Source organism: Nicotiana tomentosiformis, chromosome 9 (assembly GCF_000390325.3).
Source record: "Nicotiana tomentosiformis chromosome 9, ASM39032v3, whole genome shotgun sequence".
Lineage (NCBI taxonomy): Eukaryota > Viridiplantae > Streptophyta > Magnoliopsida > Solanales > Solanaceae > Nicotiana > Nicotiana tomentosiformis.
Window position 1 is genome coordinate 79,011,604 of NC_090820.1, and position 19,650 is coordinate 79,031,253.

The window sequence follows — 19,650 nt, forward strand, 5'->3', positions numbered from 1 at the left end:
ACCCATATTAAACTCCCCGTGAAAATCAACCCCGACTCTTGTTGGGCACTATTCTTCCAATGATCGTTTTCACTCACTATTGAGTGCGGATTGGACGTGGATCAAATTTTAGCACCGTTGTCGGGCATTTAAAATGGTGTTGGCTATATATTTGAGTTTATTTTTGGAATATCTTCTTTCCCTTCCGTGTTACTAACTTATGTGAGAAATTTTAGGTACAACCATGGCGAACAATGAGCTCGAAAATTTGCCTTTGGGGGAATTAGACGACGAGGAAGAGGTACCTCATGAGCCACAAGCCAATCGGATATGCCGGGTACCTCATGATAATGAGCCCGATCCATCCCCACCTCAACCACGAGCGACTCCACACCGGATATTGCCCAACAAAGATTATGAAAGTGCAATAGTCCCTCCTCGTATTAGGGCGGGCAACCTCCAAATCACCAATGTGATGCTCACTTTTCTTGAGCAACAGGGTTTCTTCACCGGTGCTCCAACTCAAAATGCTTATAAATATTTGAAGGGCTTTGCAGATACATATTGGGGGAAGGAAGTAAACTAATGTTTCCGAGGATGCATTGAGGCTAAAGCTTTTTCCTTTCTCTCTAATGGGGAAAGCTTTAGATTGGTTAGAACGATTGCCGAACCATTCAATTCACACTTGGGATGAGTTGGCAGAAAAGTTCATTGCTAAATGTTTCTCTCCCAGGCACAAGGCTACACTTTGAGATGAGATCTTGGCATTCAAGCAAGAGCCGAATGAACCACTACAACGATATGACGAAAACCATGATTCAACAAACCTTATATCATGGGATTAACACAACCAACCAATGTGTAGTGAATCAACTAGCTGGTGGAAACTTTATGACTACGCCTTATGCGGAGGCGTGTGAGATTTTGGATGCGATGGCAGAAATGTCGTCGTCTTGGCAATCCCGGGCCAATGTTCCACAAGGTGATCCGAATATGATCCACCTTCACAAAGAATTTCAAGACCATGGGCAAGCCATTACCGAATTGACCACTACCATGACTCAACTATCAAAATCTAAACTAAACCAAGTGCAAGCCCCTAAGAAAGTTAATACTAGGAGTGAATATGTTGGTAAACAAGAGAAGGACCAAGGGTCCACAAGTGCAAACTTGAGTGGAGAACTATGTGCAAGATGATGGTAGTTTTGGGCAAGATGATTCTTACAATGAACAAGAGGAGGAAGTGCAATATGTGAACAATTTTCAAGGGCAAAGAAACAACTTCCAAGTCCCAAGCCAACAATAATGGAGACCGCAAAACAATCATGAAAATTAGAATTCTAACAATCAAGGAAATTGGAGTAGAAACAACAATCAAGGGAATTGGAATAACAACAACAACCAAGGAAATTGGGGAGGCAACAATCAAGGAGGATGGAGTAACAATCAAAGCAACCGGGGGTCGGGTCTTTAAAGGCCCCCAATGTATCAACAACCGAGCAACCCACCTCCTTATCCTTTCCATGGTTCAAGTTCTTCAAACAATAAGATGGGACGTATTGAAAATATATTCAAGAAAATGATGGAAAAGAATGCCGATTCGGATGCCTAACTTGCCTCATACAACACATCAATTCGCAACCTAGAAGTTCAAATGAGACAAATCTCTCAAGCTTTAAATTCTCGTCCCAAGGGGGCACTACCAAGTGACACGGTGGTAAACCCAAAGGGTAGTAACAATACGGGGCATACCATGGTGGTTATCACAAGAAGTGGAAGATGACTTGTTGATGATGATCAAGTGATGCAAGCAGAAGAGGTCCCGAACAATGTTGTGCAAACTAATGAGGAAGTTCGGATTGATATTGATGACAATGTGGAATAGACTCAAGAGGAGGTGAAACCGTCTAGGGAACATATTATTGACATACTAGAGCCGGTAGTGCAAAAGTCTAAGGCACCATTTCCTAAGCCTCCACCTCCATACCCTCAAAGACTTGCCAAGAAAAATTGTGAGAATAAATTCAAGAAGTTCATTCAAATGATGAAGAGTCTTTCAATCAATGTGTCATTAGTTGAAACTTTGGAAAAATGCCATGTTATGCAAAGTTTATGAAGGATATTGTCACAAAGAAGCGGTCAATGAATTTTGAGACCATCAAAGTCACTCATCAAGTGAGTGCAATTGTTCATTCAATGGTTCCTAAGTTGGAGGATCCCGGTGCTTTTATGATTCCTTGTATAATTGGAAGTGCCAAGTTTGCTAAAGCTCTTTGTATCTTGGGGAAAGTATCAATTTGATGCCATATTCGGCTTTCAAGACTTTGGGAATTGTGCAACCAAGACCCTCCTCTATGAGATTGTAAATGGCCGATCATACCATGAAAAGGTCGTTGGGTGTGATGGAGAATGTTTTGGTCCGGGTTGATAAATTCATTCTTCCAGTGAATTTTATCATTCTAGATTGTGAGGTTGATTATGAAGTGGCAATTATTCTTGGGAGACCTTTTCTTGCTACGGGTAATGCTCTTTGTGATGTTGAAGCCGGAGAACTCACTTTTCGGGTTGGTGATAAAAGAATGGTATTTCATGCGGCAACCAAATAACAATGAGGTGTGTTCTTTTGTGGACTTGGTGATCGATGTCATTGTTGATGATACAAGTGCTACAATCAATTTTGATGATATGTTGGAGGCCGTCTTACTCAACTTTGATGATGACGATATGGATGGCTTCATGGAATGTGTGAACTCTTTGCAAGGAATGCGGTCGTACAACTATGCTCCCCAGAAATTGTCCTTGGATCTTGAAAATAGGACTCCTCCTCCTACAAAGCCTTCTATTGAAGAGCCGCCTATGTTGGAGTTAAAGCCATTGCCTCCACATCTTCGGTATGAATTTCTTGGCCCTTGTTCTACTTTACCGGTTATTCTTTCCTCTTGTTTGAGTAACGTGCAGGTAGATTCCACATTGGTGGTGCTACAAAAGAGGAAGAAGGCTATTGGGTGGACCTTGGCAGATATTCGGGGGGATAAGCCCCTCCTTTTGCATGCATAAGATCAAGTTGGAAGATGGCACTAAACCATCTATTTAACATCAATGGAGACTCAATGAGGTTATGCAAGAAGTTGTCAACAAGAAGGAGATTATCAAGTGGTTGGATGCCGGGGTTGTCTACCCCATATCCGATAGTTCATGGACTTCTCCAGTTCAATGTGTCCCAAAGAAAGGAGGTGGTGGTGGTGGTGGGTGAGGGGGATGGGGGAGGGGCATGGCGGTGGTCACCAATGAGAAGAATGAATTGATTCTTACAAGAATGATGACCAGTTGGAGGGTGTGTATGGACTATCGCAAGCTCAACAAAGTCACAATGAAGGATCACTTTCCACTTCCTTTCTTAGATCAAATGTTGGATAGATTGGCCGGCCGTGCTTTCTATTGCTTTCTTGATGGGTACTCGGGCTACAACCAAATTCTCATTGCTCCAGAAGATCAAGAGAAAATAACCTTTACATGTCCCTATGGTACTTTTGCTTTCAAGCGGATGCCATTTAGTTTGTGTAATGCACCGGTGACTTTTCAGAGGTGTATGATGACTATTTTCACGGACATGGTGGAGGACTACCTTGAAGTTTTCACAGATGACTTCTCGGTGGTTGGAGATTCTTTTGTTTTGGGACAACATATCAACAAGATTTTCGATCCGGTCTACTATGCTAGTAAGACCATGAATAGTGCAAGTCAACTATATCGTTATGGAGAAAGAGCTCTTTGCTATTGTGTTTGCAATTGAGAAGTTCTGCCCGTACTTGATGGGTGCAAAAGTTATTGTCCACACGGATCATGCGATGCTTCGTTATCTTATGAGCAAAAAGGATTCCAAAGCTCGGTTGATAAGATGGGTGCTCTTGTTACAAGAATTTTATATTGACATTAAAGATAGAAAAGGTAGTGAAAACCAAGTGGTGGACCACTTGTCTCGTTTGGAGTAGGAGGGGAGGCGACATGATGGCCTTGAAATCAATGACTCCTTCCTCGATGAGCAACTCTTGGAAGTTTCAATGAAAGAGGTGCCATGGTTCACGGACTTAGCAAATTTTCTTGTGTGTGGAATCATTTCGGATGAGTTCTCTTCAAGCCAAAGGAAGAAGCTAAAAAGGGATTGTCAAGATTATTATTGGGATGAACCATGTCTTTTCCGAATTTGCACAGATGTGGTGATTAAGAGGAGTGTACCGGAAGAAGAGCAAGGTGATATTCTTGGGGCTTGTCATTCATCGCCATATGGTGGTCATCATGGTGGAGCAAGAACGACGGCCAAAATGCTTAGTTATGATTTCTATTGGCCCACTCTTTACAAGGATGCTAGTGAGTTAGTGAAAAGATGTGATGAATGTCAATGGGCCGGTGGAATCTCAAAGAAAAATGAAATGCCTCTCACCACTATTTTGGAGATTGATATTTTCGATGTGTGGGACGTTGATTTCATAGGCCCTTTTGTGAGTTCTTGTGGAAACACCTACATCTTGGTTGCGGTGGATTATGTGTCCAAATGGGTTGAGGCTGTTGCTTTACCCAACAATGAGGCGAGAAGTGTAGTGGCATTTTTGAAGAAGAATATTTTCACAAGGTTTGGTACTCCATGTGCAATTATAAGCGATGGGGGGTCACACTTTTGCAACAAGGCTTTTGACACTTTACCTAGCAAGTATGGTGTTACACACAAAGTCACGATTACCTATCACCCACAAGCTAGTGGGCAAGTGGAAGTCTCCAACCGGGAGATAAAGAGTATCTTGTCTAAAACGGTGAATTCTCATCGGACGGATTGGTCCAAGAAGCTTGATGAAGTATTATGGGCTTATCGGATGGCTTACAAAACACCTATCGGAATGTCACCATACCGGTTGGTGTTCAGAAACACTTGTCATCTTCTGGTGGAACTTGAGCACAAGGCAATGTGGGCTCTAAAGAAGTTGAATCTTGATTGGGATGTAGCCGCTAACTTGAGGGTTGCACATTTGAATAAATGTGATGAGTTTCGGTACCATGCTTATGCGAGTTCGTCCTTGTACAAATAAAAGATAAAATATCTTCATGACAAATACATTTGGAACAAAGTGTTCAAGGTGGGCGATCTTGTATTATTGTTCAACTCAAGATTGATGATGTTTCCCGGGAAGCTAAAATCCAAGTGGAGTGCTCCTTTTGAAATTATTGGAATGACACCTTTTGGTGTATTAGAGTTGAAGAACAAAAACAATGAAGTATTCTGAGTCAATGGTCACCGGGTGAAGCACTACTTGGGCAAGGTTGGAGATAGCCACGTGGTGGCGGTCATTCATTTCACTTGAGGTTATTTTGCGTTGTGCCGCGATGTTAAATCAGGAACTTCTTGGGATGCAACCCATGTTCTTTTCCTTTTCTTTTGTAGTTAGATGTTATTTGTGTTCTAACTTGATTTGAAGTGTGCTATAGGGATGAGTGTGACTAACAAGAAAGGTAGACAAAAATATGTCTAAGTGTTCAAAATTGTGCGGACCACACAATTTTATTTGCCATAGTAGAAGAGCATTGCGGCCGCACATTTCTCTTGCGGACTGCACATTTGAAATGTCAAAATACCAACTCTCTGAAGTTTGAGCTTCTTATTGCGGAGGTCGATCTGCGACCGCACATGAAATCTGCGTACGCACCTTAACATGTGCGGACCACACTTTGGGTTATGAGAATGTACGCCCAGGTGATAGAATGTGGACCACACATGAAAATGTGCGGTCGCACTCACTTCTTTCCCCTTCTCAACAAGTTAAATAGAGGAACATGGCTCATTTAAGAGTTTTCCCTCTCTGAACAAAACACTGTTGCTCTGTTGATTTTTCTTGAGAGATTTTAACTATGCTCACACACAACCACCTTGATTATTCACTCATTTCACTCACCCTACCTGGTATGCTTCAATTTCTTGTTAAATTTTTGTGTTAGTTTAATTTTTAAATTTTTAGTTCTTTTTAGGCCATATGTTATAGGAGTTCCATTATGTGTCCATGTGGGGTAGATCTGAACTGGGTAAACTTAATACATGCTTTAATGGGGGTTGGGTTAGTGAAATTTTATGTTTTTACAATGATGCCATGTCTAATTGTGCAGGAAAGTGTAAAAACCTAATTAAGACAAACCTGACTGTTCGTAACTTTTGACAATCTGCGGCCGCTGTTGATACCTAATTTTGCCCTCATATTTTTATAAAGGTTATATATGCTTTTAAAATATCATTACTGCATCACCACCAATTTACAAGAGTCATACAAGTATTTTCTATAATTTCCCATAATTTTTAAAACTTTAAAATTGATTTCTTGCATTTAAATTATTTGAATATGTATTAATTACCCCTTAAAATTATTTTTGTGATGACTTAATCATCCAAATTTATTATTTGCACCCACATATATGTTTCATAATATTTTAACTTATTTTTCTATAATTATATTTGTATTTTAAGCTATTTACATAATATTTGCAATAATAGCATATATGCCGTGCACAATTACATTTTATTACATTATTTGTGCCCAAACAACATTTTTATAACGTTAAATTATTATTTTCAAGCATCTTACTATACAAATAATATTTTTATTATTTATTAATTATTTCTTATAAATTAGTTTTTCTATAATTTTCGTGTATTTAAAAACTTTGGCCCAATTTTGAGTTAATTTCAAACCCAAAACCTTAGTCAATTCCCCTGGTCCAACCAAACGACCCTTTAACAAACCCGATCGCAACCCATATCAAATGACCCGCACCTCCTATTGTTTAAGCCAGACCATTGATCTCTCAAGATCAATGGTCCACGATAGCCCCACCCTTTTTAATTACATCCACCCAAACCCTAGCCCCATTCTTCTGAGACGACCGCCCTTGAACCCTCTCTACTCTTTTCTCCTCTCAAACCCTAGTAGCCGCCTCCTCTATCCTCCCCAACTCCAGTTCTAATATGGAATCTCTCCATGATTTTTCTTCCATATGCTCGATCTCTCCGTTATTTACACGGTTTTGGTATCACATAATACTTGCCTATCTTTGGCAAGTATACGATATAAATCAAGCACGATCATATCCAGACCCTCAAGATCTCAACGGGTTTTCGTCTATATGCATCATGGAAAGGTTATATGAGGCCGATTCACCAAGATCTTTGGTCGACTCTTTGGTTTCTATCGAACTAGGGTTTGAAATTTCAAAATTTTCTTTACCGGTTCCATTATCGATTGCATACGATATTTTATTTCCTTATTTGTGTTTGATTAATTATTTTCCATGTTTTCTTTGTTTGATTTTTACCACTATATAACCCCTCCCTAATTTCCCCTTTAGAGAGACCTTAATCACTGAAATTACTACTGCTCTCTTATTCTTACTCATCTTATACTACTCTGAGGCTCCATCTCTTGGCCGGCTAAAAGCCAAGGCTACCGGGATTCAATTATTGAACCTTTCTCAGTGTGAGAACTGCCTGGAGTTCATTCAAAACCCTTGGGACCTCTGATGTTACCATACTCGATTCTATGTTACTATTGTGCATTTAGACAGCATGCCTATATGATGTATAACATATGCTTTTGTTAACCTAGATACCATGCCTATAAGACTTCAGATAATCAATTGGTTGATTGCTTCTATTACTTTTAGTGTATTTCCCATCTAGATATCATGACTATAGGACACTAATCTTTTAATCAACTACTTCTGTTGTTTTCATTACACTTCCCCGCCTAGAAGACATGCTTATAGGAATAAGGTGTTATAAAAATCAAGTCTGATTGTCAATTGTTAGAAATCCTGCCTATAGGATGTTGTCACTCGCTAAAACATTTGTTTATGAGATCAACGTTGTTAATATTGGACTCTCAAAGCTGTTTCAATGCTTAATCATGCCACTATTAGAAATCATGCCTATAGGACAATGTTGCCCGTCTAAGACGCATATTTTCAGAATCAACGCTAATAATTCTGAGTTTGCAAATAGTTTATAGCCTCCTCTCCTAAGCCATTTAGAATAATAACGTTGCATATACGATGCCGGAATTCAGAATCACCTAGAAACCATGCCTATAGGACTCTAAGTTTTTAATTTTGAAATCATCTACTGCCTTTTCTGCTGCGTGCATTTGTTGTCTATGTATGGAGGCTAACTTGGGACTTTAATTTTCTTTACGTGAAGTCCTATCTGTTTTAAATGTCGCCTAACTTTCTCATTTTGAGCAACCTAAGTTGAGTTTAGAACCACCTCATAGTAGGTCCAAAGCCTCCTGGACTATAGGTATGGGACGGGTAGTGCATGCATAGGATACAGTTTGGAATTGAACTAGAGCACCTTTAAGTAACAACTTCAACATAGTAATTGGATAGCAAGAGATGATAGTCTGTGCACGCTGAATATTATGAGAAACCCCTACCTTAAGGAAGTTGTGAAGTATTATTTATGTTGCACGGGGTGATCCTTTAGGCTAAAAAACTTAGGATCCCCCCCTTTTTCTTTATATGCTTGTTATTTACACTTAGTAATTTGATAACAACCAATGCAGTTGTACACTTGTAATCTTTAAGACTTGTACCGATTATTTATTCTTATGTGTTATAATAAGAGTCTTCAATTTCTATATTTTTCATTACTTATTTGATCGCCTAACTTAATTACATAATCCACATAGTTTAAAATTCGGCCGGGACCCACAGTTGTGGACCTCGAAGAGTGCCTAATACCTTCTCTTTGAGGTAATTTGAGTCCTTACCCGATCTTTGGTGACACAGATTAGTTAAAACATAGTTATTTGCAAATAGGTGCCCTAACGCACCTTAAACTCGTTAGGTTGCGACTCTTCTCTTTTAATACCTCCTTTAAAAGAGTTGTTACACGTCGAAACCCACTTTGTTTATTTGCTATGATGTGCACATCCTTTCCCTTATTCTTCTTTATTTGCTATGACATGTACAATCTCTCTCAATTACCTTCATCTTGTCTAAAACTGCTATCATGACTCTCCCATCCCTATTTCCTACTTACTTCATTACATTCTCACACGTTTTCATGAGTTAAAATGACTTCTCTTTTTTGTCTTTTCTTTATCTTTTGTTTCTATTCCTATTCATCTTTATCATAATTGTTGTTTTTTACATACCTTTATCATACAAATACTTGGCAATGTGTTATTATTTCTGCATAAAGCATGCTCTGCTTCATACTCCACTCGTGCCTATTATCAACATAGCGGCGCTTGATGAGTGTCCGCGCTTTTCTGAAATCACCCTTTTAAATCAGAAAGACTTATTTGCGGTAGACTAGTCGATCATCGGTGCAGTCGACGGTTCCGTGCCTTTCCCTCTCAGATTTTCCACTTGAGAGTACCAGTTTATACCTTTCTAAAAACCACACTCCGATTTGAAATGTACATGCATCATGCTGAACCTAGTACGGATTGATACGTCATTGACGTAACAACCTGCTTAGGTAAAACCTTGTCCAAAGTCCTACGAGATTTCCACAATCCCAAAGGACTATCATGTTATGTGCATTACTTGGAGAAAATGTGTCAACATGCTGATCGTTAGTGCGTAAATAGTCAAATCTGGAGGGGGAAAAGGGTTAACTTTTATTTGTTTGCAGAAAATGAAGTACGAAAACCCAAGGTTCGGTATGATCTAGAATATCCCACCTTTTCTACTTGACTTGTGGAAAGACCTTGCACCTTGTGATAAAAATCATGCGAGGAGAGTACTTGGTTACCTGCCATCTTTGCTGAACATTCGACCACATAGGGAACTAATTGAGGCCGCTACCATGTTCTGGGATGAAAAAATTGCCGTTTTTTGATTTGGCAATATAGAAATAACTCCTCTCCTGGAAGAAATAAGGGGTTTCGCCAAGTTATCATGGGATAGTCCAGGACTGTTAGTGCAAGAAAATTGCACTCCGCATGGTTTTCTGAAAATATTGGGTTTTAAGAAGAATGATGAACTGCTCTGTCTAAGGAAATCATACATCCCTTTTAAGTTTCTTTACGAGTGTTACGAGCATAGCAAATCATACCGTCTTCATCATGACGAACTAGCTATTATTTCTTTAGGATGGGTGCACCGCCGGGTTTATGTTTTTATTGTCTGCTTCTTGGGGTTGTTGATCTTTCCGATGCAAGGAGAAAGAATTCACACTCGCTTAGCCTTGGTCGCTAGTACCTTAATGGATGGTATCGAGGGACAAGCTTATACTATCATCCCAATGATCTTAGCTGAGATGTACTGTGCTCTTGATAGGTGCAAGCATGCGTTCAGATACTTTAAGGGTTGTAACCTATTTCTACAAGTCTAGCTGCTTGAAGACTTTCAAAGGGGTGAGTATTGTCAACAGCTTCTACAAAGGCCACTGAATGAATACATAGACAGTCATCACCTAAAGAAATGATGTTTATTCCAGACAGGTTTGTAAAGCCTGGAAATGCTATAGGTTGGGCGTGTTTCTTCAGCAATCTGACAGACGAGCAAGTGCATTGGATGTTTGACTGGTTTCCTAGTAGTGAGTTCATCATCAGATCAAAAGGGACTACTCACTTGGTACTGATCGGGCTGCGAGGAATCTACACTTACCCTCCTATAAGGGTAATGAGGCAAGCTGAAAGAAAACAAGCCATACCTCGAGTTTCCAACATGGTCCAGTACAAGGCTGATTTCAAGGGAGATGTCATACCATTGAAGTTCGAAGCGCAACACATGTGGAAAAAAAAGATCATTGTGGAAGGAGAAACTATTGAGCCAGACAGGTATCACGCCAGCCATATGTACTACTATCTATCATGGCTGGAAGATGACGTAGCCTGGGAAGTCAAACCAGGAGTCAATCTAAAGGATATTACACCCCGTGTTTTCATACGTGAGAATACGTCGTAAGTCAATTGATGTAAGCTCAGAAATGAGATCGTCTTTGAAAGTACATAAATTAAGTTAATCATGTTACCTTGGAGGTTACAAATATTTAAGATCATGGATAACAAGTACCAAGAGGGTTGGAAAGCTTAGATGCTAAACGAATTGAAGAAAATAAGTTTCGTCGAAAGTCGACAAGTTTGGAATGTTATAACATGTTATTTTGGGGTGAGACTAGGGTTCTTAACATGATAAAGATGTTATTTTAGTCTTATGATAGTCGCGTGTTACGTTTTGAAGTCAAGCGAGTTGTGAAACAAAAGTTGGCAAATGTCATCACAAGTTACATTCATAATGTGCTGAATATTATGTCAATTGTAGCTAGGATTTTCTCCTAATATACTTGAAATTACAGGATGACCCACATACCAAATTGAATATCTATGAGTCTAGATTCTAACACATTAAACTGTTTGTCGATACGACATCAGAATAGAGAGATATTTGCAGTGTTGCAAGACTGCATAGGTGTGTCCCTGAAGCTGTTTGAGCAATACATTTCGTGTGTTATATGAGGTCTTTTTGGGACATATTATATACCAACTTGAAGGTCTTGGAATGAAGTTTTACACGCTCTTAACTTTTCATTCACGGGACGGTGATCGGAAGCCGTGAGTTCGATTTATTTCACTTTTAGTGGACTATTTTGTAGTCCACTCATGTTGGCCTATTGTGCTTCTGATTTATGGAGTTTATAAGGATGAAGGGCATGGAGAAACACCACATGTGGTAGGGTAGTATCCTGGTCGCTCGTTGTTGCAATTTCAGTCTAATTGATAACTTGTTGATTGGGTGTGTTATGGTATATTTGGGGTTTTTGTTGTATTGAAGGTCCCAAATTGTAGTTGGATTGTGTTTGAGTTACTGATTGTATTGTGTTTGTATCTAACCTATAGTAGGCTTGAAGGAGCAGTAAAATCAGGGGAAATGCTACCCATTTTATTTTAGAATCGAGTTATCGTTTGATATAGGTGATATAATAGCGTTATCTAAGTTGTACATGCATTTCTTTGTTATAGGGTTGGCGCGCTAGTTGTTGTAAGCTTGTTGTTGAGTTGCATTGACAACTTGAGGTATGTTAAGGCTATCCCTTCTTTTCTTTTGGCATGATCCATATAAAACAACGAAATGAGCAAACACGCAACTTTCACAAATGACTCTATTCTTATGAGTACTAGGGGTGTCTATGTTCTTGATTCCCCATGTGTCCTGTTATTATATCGTCTGTTCATGGGTCTCAGAAAATACGTAGGTTGATAAAGTTTATTTCATGATATTAACCGAAGGCATATTGATCTCATGACATTCCGAGAGATCTTATTGACTTACTTCATTTTGCATTGCATTCATTTATACATGTATATTGACCAGATGGTGACCAGATGGTGTTATATACGCGTATAGTATATGTATATGAGGTGTGGGGAAAGGTTATGGCGTTATATACACACCACCACCTGATCAACTGGTATACGTTGATGATTTCGCCCACAGAGTCCGAGATGATATGATGGGATGCCCTCAGAGGCTTGATGATGTTACATACGCATATGCATGATATGACATTTATATGCATATTCATGACAACATACATGTTTCATGATTCACAGAGCTATTCAGACTTACAGGTTGAGTTCTTTACTCCATGTTTCATTCGTGTCTTTATATACTGCTTTTATGTCTTACATACTCAGTACTTTATTTGTACTGACGTCCCTTTTGCCTGGGGATGCTGCGTTTCATGCCCGCAGGTACCGATAGACAGCTTCAGAGTCCTCATAGTGGTCTATCTGCTTAGCGGAAGGTGTTGGGGCAATCCACTTGCTCCGGAGTTGCCTATTTGGTCAGTATTATTTGGAGATGTATTGATTAGTATGGCAGGGTCCTGTACCAACCTTTATGACATTTATGTACTCTTAGAGGCTTGCAGACAGATGTCATGTATATGGATACTTGTACGGCCTTGTCAGCCTATATTTTGAGTGTACAAATGATCATGGCGGCCTTATAGGCCTGTATGTCACATGTATAAGTTTCTATATCATGTTGGGTCGTCATATGTTTAATTTTACCTTATGTTTTATTCCGATTATCTCATGACGACCCTTCTGGCCCACTTACCCATGCCGGTATGATAAGAAAGATATGTTACATTGGTACTCAGTTGTGTAAGGCACCGGGTGCCCGTCGCAGCCCTACGGTTTGGGTCGTGACAGAAGTGGTATCAGAGCAGTTCTTTCCTAGGGAGTCTACAAGCCGTGTCTAGTAGAGTCTTGTTTATGTGTGTGTTGGGCACCACACTTATAAGCAGGAGGCTACAAGGCATTAGGATTGTCACTCTTTCTTCTTGCTCTAAATCGTGTGGTAGAGCTCAGTTGTAAGAATTTAAACTCCTAAATTCTACTTTATTCATAATACAATGATACCTACATCTAGCAAGACAATTGGTAAGAGATTTAATGTGGTTGTGGAAGTGTTGAGTGGAAGGAACTTGATTTTGCAACATGCTTATGAGAGTAAATGTGAGGTCTTCAACAATTCATGTGTGTACTAAGACATGTAAGCTTCTTGATAAGGAGCCCTAAGTCATTAATATCTATCCACTCATATGGTAAAAATCAATGAGAGAATCAGAAGGTAGATACAAGTGTCAACAACAAAAAGAAGCAAGGTGAAGTAGGGTACGAGGTACCCAGTTAGTGAAGATTATCAGTTTTTACAATTTAGGTAGAGAAATATAAGTATTTTGAGTTACTTTCAACAGTAATAGAGATATATACAATTGACCACACCCATCTCAATTATGCCATATGGGAGCTAACAGATATAGTTTAAGAGAAGGATGGGATATCAGGATCCAGTTGGGGTTAGAGTAACCCAAAATAGTGGATGGATTGTTAGCATTATCTGACATTTCCGAAAGATTTTGCAAACGTGGTAATAGTTCTCCTTGCGAGACACCTCGGTGGTCACTCTAGAATAGTACATTTAGATATGAAATACTAGAATGTCAAGAAAAAAATTTAGAAGATTGGCACTGGAATCCTAGAAGGGATAAATATTTATCTTTGTATGGCTCGTGTCCCTAGTAAAGAGAGAATGTTAGGCAACCCGAATATCCAGTGAGATGGTGTAAGGGGAGATAAAAGCAAAAGAATATTTTGTTGAAGTTTTCATAATTAGGCGATAGACAAAAATATTAGCTGGAGAATAAGAATAGAGTAAATGAAGCATTATGAGTAAGATGTGATAAATGGATGATAACGGTAAATCAAAATATGACAGGATTACAGAGTCTAGAGTCAAGTGAAGGAAAAGACAAGAGGTGACATGCCTTGAGACAATAAAAGAGTATAGGCCAAAGGTTATGTCCTCATTTTGAGAAATAAGTCGGTGACTCTAACATGATTACCAGAAGGAAAAGTTAGACCCCCAGAGTAATAGAAATCTGTATGTGCTAGTGAACAAGATAAACTAAACATGAATTAGCGACCGAAGGATTTGATAATAGTCAACATTGTGAGAATTTAAGAGACCGCATTCCGGCAATAATAGAATGGACAACAAAATAATAACCTTTAAAGGTCATTCAGGAAGACGCTTCCCTAAAGAACGCACTGTGAGTAGAGTTAAGCTTAAGGAACTAAGTGTTCCAGTTACACTAGGTGTCACCTTCGTGCGTAAGAAATTCAGTTATCCCTGGTACAGAAGGGTTATTGCAAGGCAAGTAAGAGTCTGTGAAGATGTGAAAAGACACCAAAGATGAAGAGGTAACTATGGAATAATAAAGAAAGAATGTGGTAGAAAGGCGAAAGGAATGAGATTGCATTTACTCAGATCCTACATATATGATACGACTCCAGAACATTATGCAAGTACGATGCCGGGGAGAGGCAGTAAGAGTTCCCGGCCAGGATGTTATTAATAAATAAGTGCAAATGGACACTTGATACATAAGGAGCCAGTGCGAGGGGTCAGTTAAGACAAAGGACATAACCCAAGAGAGATTACGCAGAATATAGATATGAGAATGGACCAATGAGTAGTTTGTAGTTGATTTAGGAAGAGCCCAATTATGGCTAGACAAGAGGTCATAGATAAATTAACAGAACATGCAAGGTAAACATAGTGAACCCAACATAGGGAATTCAGTCTCGCAGATGTGATGACATCATGATCCTTGAGAAATATTCAGTTAGGAGTTGGGGTAGTTACCGTACAAGTGTTACGGAAATAAAAGAAAATGCCACTGGGGAGATAACCAAAATTTCAGTTCAGAAGCAACCCTACGAGCACAAGGTCGCGGAGGTAAGTAACTGAGGATAATTATAGGCGAGTAAGAACATAAAAAATTCTTTCGGGTATACGATATAATAAACTCGCAGCTTTACAGGAGTCACAGGGTCTCCGCTAAGTACTACAAAGAAAGACTAGCTGAGGAAATAAGGAAGAAAGTTTCAACCTAAGCATAGTGACCTAAAGAGGAAATGACCTTATAACAACAGTCTTACTACAATATTGTATACACTCTATAAGAAAGTGGCACCTATAGTGGCTAATGAATGGGATTTGTTTTTCAAAGGTGATATTTGAGATCATATGAGTTACAGGAAATTCCAGTATTCGAGGGCACTAAGATAAGCCAAGCATTCATGCAGCAAGTGGCATAACGACAAGGAAAAGTAATTGCTTACATTTAAAGACAACTGAGAAGGCACGAAAGGAAATCTATAGTGCTAGCAAGTTAAAGGAAAGTTGCGAGTAGTATAAATAGATATGTGTAGGTCGCAAGCTAAAGTATGGTAGAATGACAAGGTTTTAGGTAGATATGAGTACAGATAAGAAAAGGTGAGTGAGAAGGTGACGAGAATAGGTAAGGCCTCGGGATTAAGCCCAACAAGATATTTGATAGTTTTCGTAAGTTATAGAAAGCTCAGTATAGCCTGAATGAACTCGGAGGAGTATAAGACTAAGTGCATTTAGAAGAGATGGAATGCTTCTCTGGTAGTAGAATAAGGGTGTAATTATGATAGATAAAAGGATGACGCTTAGGCCTTTGATCGAGTAATGGTTTAAAGAAAAGGTATTCATGAATTGCACGAGATTAGAATACCCCTTAAGATGAATTACATTGGGATGCTATGAAATACAGTTATTGAAGTATAGTATTATCCTTTGGTGGATCACGCATATCACTTCAAATGTTCCCCGATGCAATGTGAGCCCTAGTGATAATGTATTACGTAAGAGGTTTCACGTTATCAGTGGTAGATTATGGATCAACTTTAAGGTGAATCAACAATGGATGGATAAAAGTTACAAAGTATGAGATGAGATTAGGCCGTCATTATTAAGATGAATAGTAATAAGGAAGCATTAAAGGACTTAGATTTATACATATAGGATAAGCAGCAAGAGAGTAACTTGGAGTTGGGTAGCAGACCTCAGTAATAATAAATCAAAGTAAGTGTTATGGTATAGTATGACCTACCTAGTTGTATTAAAGCCATAAGAATAGATAACTGAGGCTATGAAACAAGATATATCAATAGTCATAAGTTCAACAAAGTACCGAGCGAAGAGCTTCAGTACACCTATAGATGCCCAAAGGGACAGCTTGTCAAGTTATATATATATGTTCCCAAAGTGAGGCCTAGAGAATAGCTAAAAGATGGAGGATAAAGAAGATAAGGGTCGCATAGGTGCACATACAAGGACAAAGTCGTACAGGTTGCGTGATAGGAGGTAGCAACAGTTACGAGATTGAAAGAGGACAACAAGATGTGGTGTGAGAAAGAGGCCTGAAGGAAGAATGCCCCGGCCTTTGGATTTATTCACAGAACAGTTACCTACATGGAAAGGATAGTATTAATGTATTTGTAAGAGCTATGAGTTATGAGACTGATAAGCGCATCAGTCAACATTCGAGGACGAATGTTCCAAAGGAAGGAATGATGTTACACCCCATGTTTTCGTACGTGAGAATACATTGTAAGTCAATTGATGTAAGCTCAAAAATGAGATCGTATTTGAAAGTACATAAAGTAAGTTAATCATGTTACCTTGGAGGTTACAAATATTTAAGATCATGGATAAAAAGTACCAAGAGGGTTGGAAAGCTTAGATGCTAAACGAATTGAAGAAAACAAGTTTCGTCGAAAGCCGACAAGTTTGGAATGTTATAACATGTACTTTTGGGGTGAGACTAGGGTGCTTAACATAATAAGGAGTTTATTTTAGTCGTATGATAGTCGCGTGTTACGTTTTGAAGTCAAGCGAGTTGTGAAACAAAAGTTGGCAAATGTCATCATATGTTACATTCATAATGTGCTGAATATTAGGTCAATTGTAGCTGCGATTTTCTCCTAATATACTTGAAATTACAGGATCACCCACATACCAAATTGAATATCTATGAGTCTAGGTTCTAACACATTAAACTGTTTGTCGATACGACATCGGAATAGAGAGATATTTGTAGTTTTGCAAGACTACATAGACTGCATAGGTGTGTCCCTGAAGTTGTTTGAGCAATACATTTCGTGAGTTATATGAGATCTTTTTGGGACATATTATATACCAACTTGAAGGTCTTGGAATGAAGTTTTCCACTCTCTTAACCGTTAATTAATACGACATCTGGATAAAATAATATAAGTGTCGGAAGATGGGCCAATGATAGGGTTCCAAGCTAGCACCTCTTTGACTTTTCAAAAGTTGATATATATAGGCTTAAAATCGTCTTTCTCTTCATTTTTCATATAAAACGACCATATAACCCCCATAAACTTACCCTTTAAGCTCCTTATAGGGTTTCAAAGAATATTAATATCCCGGATACAAAATCAAGAAGCGATAACATTAGAACGATCCCTACGATGTAAGTATCACTATATCGCCTCTTTTTGTTTTTATAGTTTGAGTTTTGAATGGTACTTCATAGTTAAGAAAACATCTACTTTCTATATTTAAGCTTTTAAATATCAAGAAAGTTTGATAAATTCGTTTCCTAATAGTTAGAACTCACGGGACGGTGATCGGAAGCCGTGAGTTCGATTTATTTCACTTTTAGTGGACTGTTTTGTAGTTCACTCATGTTGGCCTATTGTGCTGATGATTTATGGAGTTTGGAAGGATGAAGGGCATGGAGAAACAAAACATGTGGTAGGGTAGTAGGCTGGTCGCTCGTCGTTGCAATTTCAGTCTAATTGATAACTTGTTGATTGGGTGTGTTATGGTATATTTGGGGTTTTTGTTGTATTGAAGGTCCCAAATTGTAGTTGGATTGTTTTTGAGTTACTAATTGTATTGTGTTTGTATCTCGCCTATAGTAGTCTTGAAGGAGCAGTAAAATCAGGGAAAATACTGCCCGTTTTATTTTAGAATCGAGTTATCATTTGAGATACGTGATATACTAGCGACATCTAAGTTGTACATTTATTCCTTTGTTATAGGGTTGGCACGCTAGTTGTTGTAAGCTTGTTTTTGAGTTGCATTGATGACTTGAGGTATGTTAAGGATATCCCTTATTTTCTTTTGGCATGATCCATATGAAACAACGAAATGATCAAACATGCAACTTTCACAAATGACTCTATTCTCAGAAGTACTAGGGGTGTCTATGTTCTTGATTTCCCATGTGTCCTGTTATTATATCGTCTATTCATGTGTCTCAGAAAATACGTAGGTTGATAAAGTTTATTTCATGATATTAACCGAAGGCATATTGATCTCATGACATTCCGAGAGATCTTATTGACTTACTTCATTTTGCATTGCATTCATTTATACATGTATATTGACCAGATGGCGTCCAGATGGTGTTATATACGCGTATAGTATATGTATATGGGGTATGGGGAAAGGTTATGGCGTTATATACACACCACCACCTGATCAGCTGGTATACGTTAATGATTTCGCCCACAGAGTCCGAGATGATATGATGGGATGCCCTCAGAAGCTTGATGATGTTACTTACGCATATGCATGATATGACATTTATACGCATATTCATGACAACATACATGTTTCATGATTCAAAGAGCTATTTAGACTTACATGTTAAGTTCTTACTCTATGTTTTATTCGTGCCTTTATATACTGCTTTTATGCCTTACATACTCAGTACTTTATTTGTACTGACGTTCCTTTTGCCTGGGGATGCTGCGTTTCATATCCGCAGGTCCCGATAGACAGCTTGAGAGTCCTCCTACTGGGCTATCAGCTTAGCGGAAGGTGTTTGGGCACTCCACTTGCTCCGGAGTTACCTATTTGGTCAGTATTATTTGGAGATGTATTAATTGGTATGGCGGGGCCCTGTCCCGACCTTTATGACGTTTATGTACTCTTAGAGGCTTGTAGACAGATGTCATGTATATGGATACTTGTACGGCCTTGTCAACCTATGTTTTGAGTGTACAAATGATTATGTCGGCCTTATGTCACATGTATAAGTTTCTATATCATGTTGGGTCATTATATGTCTAATATTCCCTTATGTTTTATTCTGATTATCTCATGACGGCCCTTTTGTCCCACTTACCCATGACGGTATGATAAAAAAGATATGTTACATTGGTACTCGGTTGTGTAAGGCACCGAGTGCCCGTCGCGGCCCTGCGGTTTGGGTCGTGACAGATAGGATCATAGATGAAGTGGCTGAGGCACAGGTGAAGTACAAGA